At 37.2% G+C, this 9622-nt stretch overlaps 1 pseudogene; it reads right to left on the bottom strand.

Annotated features, from left to right (window-relative positions):
- Nucleotides 1-1601: 1601 nt before the first annotated feature.
- LOC141564887 (dnaJ homolog subfamily B member 1 pseudogene) lies at nucleotides 1602-2696 on the bottom strand (annotated as a pseudogene).
- Between the last annotated feature and the right edge of the window lie 6926 nt (nucleotides 2697-9622).

Here is a 9622-nt window from a genome sequence, read left to right as displayed (position 1 = left end):
GTTGATCAGTGATGGACAGAAAAAGCTACACCCAGAGAAGTGGGAATTGAGTATAAAATGTTTTCACTATTTGTCTTTCTACCCAGGTTACTTATCCCTTCGGAATCCAATTCTTACCATGCCACAAGAAATTTGGTTTTACACACATATATTGTATCTAAGTTATACTGTAACACATAATATATATGGGATTGCCTGTCTTCTAGAGAAGGGAGTAGAGGGAGGGAGGGGGAAATTTGGAAAAATTAATATAAAGGATAAGGTTGTAAAAAAATTACCCATGCATATGTACTGTCAACAAAAATTATAATTATAAAATTAATTTTAAAAAATAAAATAAAAATATAACCAACTCTCTTCCTTTTGTTTGAAACAGCATTTGTTTGAAATATCAAACCCTCAATGTTATTTTGAACTTCTTTTTGCATTCTCTCTAACATATTCAATCTCTCTCTTTTTTTTTTTCTGAGTTTAGCATCAGTCTTTAATCCTGACATACTGCACATTGACAAGGCATATGCTTTGGTCTCATGTCTGCAGCAGCAACCTTACAATTAAATCTATAGGCCTGAGCACCAGACCCATTTCCAGGGAAGAGACAAAGTTGTTCCAAAAAAACAACTCCAAAAATTTCATTTTTATTCCAATATGGCCCCATACAGAGAGCAGCAGTTGTAATGCATTGGGTTTTTTGTAAGTGCACACCAAATTTATACTGATTTATACAAAATATATTTACAGAAAATCCAGAATGATCTTGTATCAGAAGCAAAGACCCTTTTATCAAAAGGGATTATAACTAGGGTTGTGATAAATTCGAAAGGATTGAATCCCTTTGATAAGAGTCCAGAGTTCATTTCTTCAGATTGGGTTAGGGGTTAAGGGATTTGAAGGGTTAATGCTAAATCCTGTACATCCCAGGTGAGCCAAAAAGAGGAAAAGACAATAATGGACCCCAGCCTATGAATGGGCTATAAAGAAATGACTATAGAGAAAGAATTTTAGAATGCCCCATTGGTTACCAAGCCAAGTCTCCCATTTTCTCCCTTTCTGTTTGCTTTTGGACACCAGCAAGGAGATTCTCAAGGTAAATTATAAGGATTCAAGCTGGGACAGCAAGAAAGGATGTAATTATTTTCAGAAGCAAAAATGAGACATGTGAAGACAAAGTTGGAATAAAATACATATCAGTAACAATACAAACAGCAATGAGGAGCAGAAATGTACTCCCGGCAGACATCAACTAAGAGTAAGAGCCAAAAATGCTAAAGAACAGCAGAGTCCAATTATGAGTCTAATGCTTTCCATCTAAAGGAGGGAGTGTGTATATTTGAGGGTAGTTGATACAACTCAGGGTTCTGAGTTGGAGATGACAGAACACTTAATTGTTTCTGGGAAAAGGGGGAGGAGGTTAGTTATACTGGCATGATTAAAGAGAGTCAAATTCTTGGAATGCTTTTGTGCTACCTCATTACCTGTGAACATATTGTTTGAAAAAATCACTGAAGCCTAATGCAAGACTTTGAAAGATTGTAATATATTCTCTGGAAACATTCAGAATATGAAAATCTTCTATGGTCCCTCCCACCCTGGAGGCCCACAACTGTTGGAGATGGTCCAGAAAACCTTGAGCTTTGGAAATGTCCTTGGTTCAGTCCTTGAGGAGCGGAGATTGCTATATAGGCAGGATCTGCTCCAGCATGGTTCTTGAAGACAGGGGATTATGTCAGGGAAATTCACTTCAAATTCAATAATGAGGTCCCCATGTTTTTCTGGTGTTTTTTGGGAGGGGAAGGCCTTCTTCCAGCAACCTTCCACCTCATTCCAGTCCTGATGACATCCTTGAACACTATGGGTATGTCCTGCCATCCAGTGTTGGGACATTCACTGTACAGCCACACAGGGCCTCACGGAGGGAGATCCTTGCAGGGTAAATCACATCAGACCCATCTCTCTTAAAAATATCGTGTGGCTTGTCTTTTAAGACAAAGACAATGTCAGCTGAAATGTTGGTAGAGGTTTCGTCCCCCTTTTTTGGGAAGGTAATCTTGGTCCCCTCTTTCCACCCTCTTTTCACTTCAGTGGTCAGGATCTTGTCCTCATTGCAGATGCTCTTCCCATGGGGTTAAGCAGCTTGTGGGAGATCTTCATCTTTTTGGTACAACCACTATAGATCTCCTCAAGTGAGACCCGCAGGTCATGGGTGAAAGGAGGATCCTGTTTTCAGTGGCTGTGTTCCTGGGAGGGGCACAGTCAGCTAAACTTCATATTAGTAAAGCCACCCATGCCCATTGGGAAGCCAGAAAATGGGTCATCAATGTCCATGCCTTCTTCCCTGTTTTGTTGACCAAAAAAGGTGTCAAAAGGATTGCAACCACCAAAGAACTCAACCAACATAGCATAAGGGTCCCCATGGAAAGTGTAGCTGAAGGAGGCACCATTAGGAGCAGTACTGCTACCGCTACTAGGGCCACCACCCTTCAGTCCCTCCTCCCCATAGGGGGCGAAGATGTCCCTCTTGTGTGGGTTGCTGAGCACATCGTAAGCTTCTGCGATCTTCTTGAACTTCTCCTCGGCGCCAGGCTCCTTGTTCTTGTCCCGGTGGTAGTGTAGCACTTGCCGAAGTAGGCTCTCTTGATCTCTTCATCTGAGTCTCCCTGGGCCAGGCCTAGTGTCTGGTAGTAATCCTTACCCATGGCCCCCACCCTCCCTCTGCTGTCCCCATGGCCCATATCCAATCTCTTACCAAGTTCATTCATTTTTACATTCCCAACACCTTTCCTATATATACTGTGCCACTCAAGTGAACCTCCACTCAACCTGGACCAAGTATATGTCACTGGAATATTTCAATAGCCTTCTGGTTTTCTCCCTGTCTCAAGATTTCCACCACTCCAATTCATCTTCCACTTACTTACCAAAATGATATTCCAAAAGGAATTATTCTTCCAATCTTCCCCTCTCCCCACTCTACTTCCACAATTTTGTCATCCTACAATAAACTAAATGTTTTTCTAGTTCCTCAAAGCATAAATGTAAAATTCTCTGTTTTTAAACAATGAATAATATAAGCAAATTAGAAGAGCAAGTAACAGTTTATCTGTCAGATATCCATAGGGTGAAGGAAGAATTTATGACTAAAACAAAAAGATGTTATAAAATGTAAAATGGATAATTTTTGTACATTAAATTAAAAAGGTTTTGCACAAACAAAATCAGTGAAATCAAGATTGGAAGGAAAGCTTGATCATTTTTACAGCCAGTGTTTCTGATAAAAGTCTCATGTCTAAAATATATAGAGAACTGAATCAAATTTATAAGAATAAAAATCATTCCCCAAATGATAAATGGTCAAAGGATATGAACAGCTAATTGTCAGATAAAGAAATTAAAGATAACTTTATTCATATGAAAAATTGCTTTAAATCACTGTTGATTAGAGAAATGTATATTAAAATAACATTGAGGTTCCAAATCACACCCATGAGTTTGGCTAATGTGACATAAAATAGAAAATGATAAATGTTGGAGAACATATATGTAAATTTGGACACAATGCAGAGTTGATGAAGCTGTGAACTGATACAACAATTCTGGAAAACAAAAGTACTATAAAACTATGCATATCTTTTCATCCAGCAATAACACTATTAGATCTTTATTCAAAAGACATAAAAAGGGGAAATTATCTACATGTACAAAATATTCATAATACATCTTTTTGTGGTTTCAAAGAAATAGAAAGACTTATTTAAACTAATGTTGAATGAAGTGGGCAGAACTTGGAGAACACTCTCATAATAAAAGCATGATGATCAACTATGATAGGCTTAACTTTTCTAAGCAATGCAATGATCCAATATAATTCTAAGTGACCCATGATGGAAAATGCTGAAGATAATCAAAGAAAGAACTATGGAGTCTGATTTCAAATTAAAAATATCATTTCCACTTTTTCACTGTTTCCCCCCCCCACTTTCTCACGGTTTTTCCCTGTTATTCCAATTCTTTTTTCCCAATATAATTAATGTGGAAATATGTTTGCCATGATTATACACATATAATTTAGCTTGCCTGTTGCCTTGGAGAGGGAGAAGGGAAGATATGACTTTCTATTTAGTTTTCTGGAGGGCCTTCAGACCAGCCTTGGTTTCAACAGAATAATCACCACTAGAATAGTCAGGGATAAAATCCAAAGTCTTTATTATCTCCTTCACAGTCTATCTCCTTTGCCTGGGACCAGGCTAGCTTTCTAGAGGCCTTCCATGGGTCTTGTTTTAAGTGGAGGAATGCAAGAGGCAAGAGAGCTACCATGAGGCTGATCAAAGATGGAATCTCTGTGGCTGACTTTGTCCTCAGCTTATATACTCTATTACAATTACATCAATTGCTAAGAACATGCTAAGTACTAAATATAGGTAAACTAGATAACCACTGTTTTATCAATTCCACTGAGTTAACACCTTGTTGTAAGATTAAATCAATCATACTGTGTAACCTGCTGTTGTCTCCAGAAGCTGCCTAATGCTCTCTGGGAGATCTGCTGTGTCAACTCAAATCTCTCAGACAGATTCTTCTTCCTGTAGGAAAATGTTGTCTCCAGACAGTTGCTGTTAACTCTCGTCCAGAGAAGTGACTTCCCTTCCTGCAGAGAGCCACGTCAAGCCTGGTCTAGAGCAGAGACTCTCTATCTCTGGAGTGCTGCCCTCCTTATCCTCCCAGAGAATGGGTGTGGGATAATGCAAGGGCTTCTGGGAGGAATTACTTCAACCAATGAGCTTGCTCCTCCTAAGCATGCAAGCTCTTCCCTAGGAAAGGCCAGAACTAGAGAATTGTCAAGTACTGACTTAGTACTTAGTAAGAACCTAATATCTCATTATCTCATTAGCACTTAGTAAGAACCCGACATCTCCCCCTTTCTTTTGATTTAGAACATAGGGTGGTCATGACCTTGAAACATAAATCCATCAATATGGGAGGCATTACACATAATTACATAGATTACATAAATACATAGTAACATAGTAACATAACACATGCTAGAAGTATGTAACAAATAACATGATCAAATAATCATAAATTGAGAATTTATAAATGTCCATAAGTCCATTGTCCATTAGTCTCATCTTGTGTTAGGAAATCCAATGATTCCTGCTGGTTTTTAAAGTTCTTTAACAGTCTTCCTATTAGCCATGCTCTTTCAGTGTCAGATGTTTCTTAGATTTTCTCCTTTGTTTTGAGGTCTTTCCCTTTTTCTGTCTCTCTCCAGGCAGTTAGCCTATATGATTTCATTCTATTTACCACTTTCTAAATCTCTTCTCATCATCTGGCAATTACATTGGAGTTGTTTGCACTGGACACAGCCCTGTTGGTTTAAAAGGCGTTCATTCTCCCCAAGTGTAATCCATTTTTGCAATCTGATTGCCTTTTGGCTGACTTATCAGGTAATCCCTTTCTGCCATGTGATTACTTTTCTGCTGGTTGATCAAATCAGAGTCCTGACCTTCTAAAGGCTCTTTGGGTGTAACATCAGCTGCCATCATGCCCCAAGTCTTTTTTGCCTGGGGCCCTGGACCTGGGCCCCTCATCCCATTTCCCTGAATTATTCTACACTCTGATGTGCATTGGAGTCCTCTGTTGCATTTTGAACATGGGGTTTTAGGTCTTCTCTCATCCTGTCTTCTCACTCTATCTCTATATTTACACTGAGCTGTTAGATGTCCAATTTCCCCACATTGAAAACATCGCCAAGTTTCTCTAGAAGTCCCTTGCCAGGAGGGACCCTGTCTTTCCACATTCATCATAGTCTGGGTATAAAAAGCATTTGTTCCCACTGTAGTACAGCGTCTTATGATCTCCTCTAAAGGAGCATCTTTGCCTAATCCCCATATAATTCTTTTGCAAATCTCATTGGCATTTTCCTTAGCCAGATGTCTGGTCATTATTTCTGTAGCTGCATTTTCTCCAATAGTTCTTTTGATAGCAGTTTGCAAACATCCCACAAAATCTGCAAAAGGTTCATTGGGACCTTGCTCTATTTTAGTGAAAGCCTCTCCGCGATCTTTCTGTCCAAGGAGGACACCCCAAGCTTTTATTGCAGCCTTAGCAATTTGCTCATATATTGCCATGGTATAATTAATCTGTTCTGAATTCTCTCCATACCGACCTTCACCAGCTAAGTGCTCAAAAGTGAATTTTGTGTTAACTCCTATTTCCAAATTGCATCTGACTTGGATTTTACATAATTCATGAAAGTCCGCAAGCCATAACAAATTTTCTCCAGGTTTTAGGCATGTCCTTGCTATGGATTTCCAATCATTTTGGGTTAGGACTTCATAAGACAAACCATCTAGTAACATTTTAACATAAGTTGATGTAGCCTCATAAAGGGTACAACCTTTTTTCAAATCTTTAATTTTATTCAAATCTAAAGGTGCGTATTTTTTTTCCTTTTATGACCTACAGAGTCAATATCTTCAATCACAGGATATGAATGTATAAAATCACTTATATCCTGTCCTTCTCTCTTAGCTTTAACCAATGCTTTTTCTAATCTTGTCATAGGCTTAGGCTGCTTCACAGGCAATTCTGTTTGTGTTTCTGCCTCTTCCCCTCCTCCTTCTTGCTCCACCCCTGAAGGGTTAATTGAGGGAGGAGACGGGAGATGCTCCTGTTGCTCAGAATTGTACTTAACTTCATTGTTATCTGATTCATCCTTTTCACCTAGTTTAGTTGACACTTCCCCATTTTGCTCCTTCTTCTCTTCCTTTAGAATAGCATTTTTTAAAGCCATTTGGATTAAACTGTAGGTATGAATTGTATCTTTGGAAATTGAGTTTAGTCTGGAACCAAAGGGCAAAATGTCATAAGGGCAATTGTAGTGTTCACCTAATTGTTTTCCTACTAATTCCCATTCATCTAGATCCAATTCTTTTTCCAAAGAAAAACAAAGACATATGACCTTCACAGTTTTTAAAAGTTCAGTAATATCCTCCAAAATTATAATCAGTCCTTAGCTTTTCATAACCTTGATAATGCTCTCCAAACATTTTCCTTGAATAGAAGGCATTTGCCCCATTTCACTATAAGAGATTGCTGGTTTAGCCCTGAACAAGTTAAGTTCCTTATTTATCTATTAGCACTCTCACTTAATCTTTAACAAAGTTTCCTTGTTACTCACGGTTCTGGGTCAGAGAGACTGAGATCTGGATCGGAGGATTTTCCACTGGAATTAGGATCGTGTCTGTCCCTGTTCGGGCGTCATATTGTGATGGTCTGGTCTAGCTCCTCTGAAGGGCTCAGAATAAGTCCTTGTGAGGATAAGGAAAAGTCCTTGCCCCACATTGTGGATGCCAATTGTAATGTGATGTTGTCTCCAGAAGCTGCCTAACACTCTCTGGGAGGAGATCTGCTGTGTCAACTCAAATCTCTCAGACAGATTCTTCTTCCTGTAGAGAACCGTTGTCTCCAGACAGTTGCTGTTAACTCTCGTCCAGAGAAGTGACTTCCCTTCCTGCAGAGAGCCACGTCAAGCCTAGTCTAGAGCAGAGACTCTCTATCTCTGGAGTTCTGCCCTCTTTATCCTCCCAGAGAATAAGCGTGGGATAATGCAAGGGCTTCTGGGAAGAATTACTTCAACCAATGAGCTTGCTCCTCCTATGCATGCAAGCTCTTCCCCAGGAAAGGCCAGAACTAGAGAATTGTCAAGTACGTCCTTAGTACTTAGTAAGAACCTAATATCTTATTATCTCATTAGCACTTAGTAAGAACCTAACAATACTGAGCCTTAAATATATTTCTCCCGAGTTCCTGCCCTTTACAGGAAGAGAGGGAAGGGAGGAGAAAAAAGTAAAGATCAAAATCTTATTAAGATGAATGTTGAAAATTATTTCTACATGTAATTGTGAAAAATAAAATAGCATTAAGTAATTCAAACAGACAAACAATGGTTTCTTACTCTTCTTCAAATGTATCACTCCATTTCTTTTTTTTTTTTTTTTTAATTGTTATCTCTTGTGTTGGAAATGGTCTTCTTCCTTTACCACTTGGCTTCTTTGACTTTCCAAGACTAAGAAAAGTTTACACTTTTGAAAAAGATTTTTCTATTCAATCCACCCTCACAATTTCCAGCGCCTTTTCATCAGTTTTACACTTTACACTTTATATGTCTTGTTTATCTATGATTGTCTATGATGAAAATTCCTCAGCACAATGTGCAGTCATTGAGAGTAGTAAAGGTATTTTTTTTCATAGTTAGTAGCTTGCAAGACATATAAAAATTTTGTGATTTTGTTGCTTTTTGATAAAATACACTGAACAACAGCAGCAACAAAAATAACAGCAGCAAAAAAAGTGCATTTATGTGGCATTTTAATTTTACATGGTACTTTAAAATTATTTTTCCCATGTATCAACCATACAAGCATGGGACATAGGTAATATTATTATATCCATTTTAGAGAGAAGGGAACTGAGGGAAACAGACTTAAACTATTTGCTCAAGGGGACATAGTACTTGTCTAAGACTGGATTTAAATACAGATTTTTCTAACAAACATTCATGTGTATTTTTCCTCTTGTTTGGGAACCACTATTTCATATTTAGGGTGTGAACATTGGAACTAATTAAGCTACAAATGCCATTGAAACATCATGCTAAGTAGCATAATTACACATTATTATTAGGTTATTTCTATGATATTCATAGAGAAGGATAGCACTAGTATGAACACAAGTTAAAGGATAATATGTCTTGAAAGAAGACCTGATGAGTATAATATATTCTCCTATATACTCCAAAATCATCTAATATAATGAAAAGTCTAAATTTTAATATTAAATTTTATTTTGTATATAGATACATATTGCACAGCTGCTTAGAAACAAAATTGGTATCTTAGAATTCACAAAGGCTGAATTTTGTTACAACACTGAAATTTTCATTTGTAATAATTTTTATCTAACTAAAATATTTCTTCCTTGGGAATATGAAATATAGAAATTAATGAGTTCTTCAAATGATTAAATCTGCACTTGATTATTTTTTAAATCAAGCACTGTTCAGACAAAAAATTTGACAGAAGACATCAAAAGTCATTACAAAAGCAATAACTCTATGAAATGAAGATATGCCCTAATTTTCAAATATCTTCCCCTGGTGAATATATACAATACTTAATCATTCTAATACTTATTATTCAGTTTGGAAATTAACCAGCCATTTCCCTGCTTGACATTTACTCATCCACCAACTGGAAAGGACTGAAAAAAAAAGGTCAAAATTAAAACTAGCTCACCTGCTTATTTCTTTAAAATGCTTATAAAAATTGGCGTACTAAAGGAAACAGATATTGGGTAAATATCATTTTGACCATAGCTTTTAGTTTACCTATGATATCCATGTACCTCATTATTTCAAATAATCAAGAATTATTTTTAATAATGAAACAAGTATTTAAAATGTCATCTCAGAACAATTTTCTTATCATTAAATACTTTAAAGACTTCTTTCATAGAGCTCTATACTTCATGTTCATAACTGCCATATCAAATGGTAGTCTATAGCAAATTTAGACTGTAAGAAATATAAGATTTACCATTGAAAGCAAATTAACTGTTTGAA

The sequence above is a fragment of the Sminthopsis crassicaudata genome, chromosome 3, assembly GCF_048593235.1.
Source record: "Sminthopsis crassicaudata isolate SCR6 chromosome 3, ASM4859323v1, whole genome shotgun sequence".
In the NCBI taxonomy this organism is placed as follows: domain Eukaryota; kingdom Metazoa; phylum Chordata; class Mammalia; order Dasyuromorphia; family Dasyuridae; genus Sminthopsis; species Sminthopsis crassicaudata.
The sequence above is the reverse complement of the archived record's forward strand: the minus strand, read 5'-3'. Positions and strand labels throughout refer to the sequence as shown.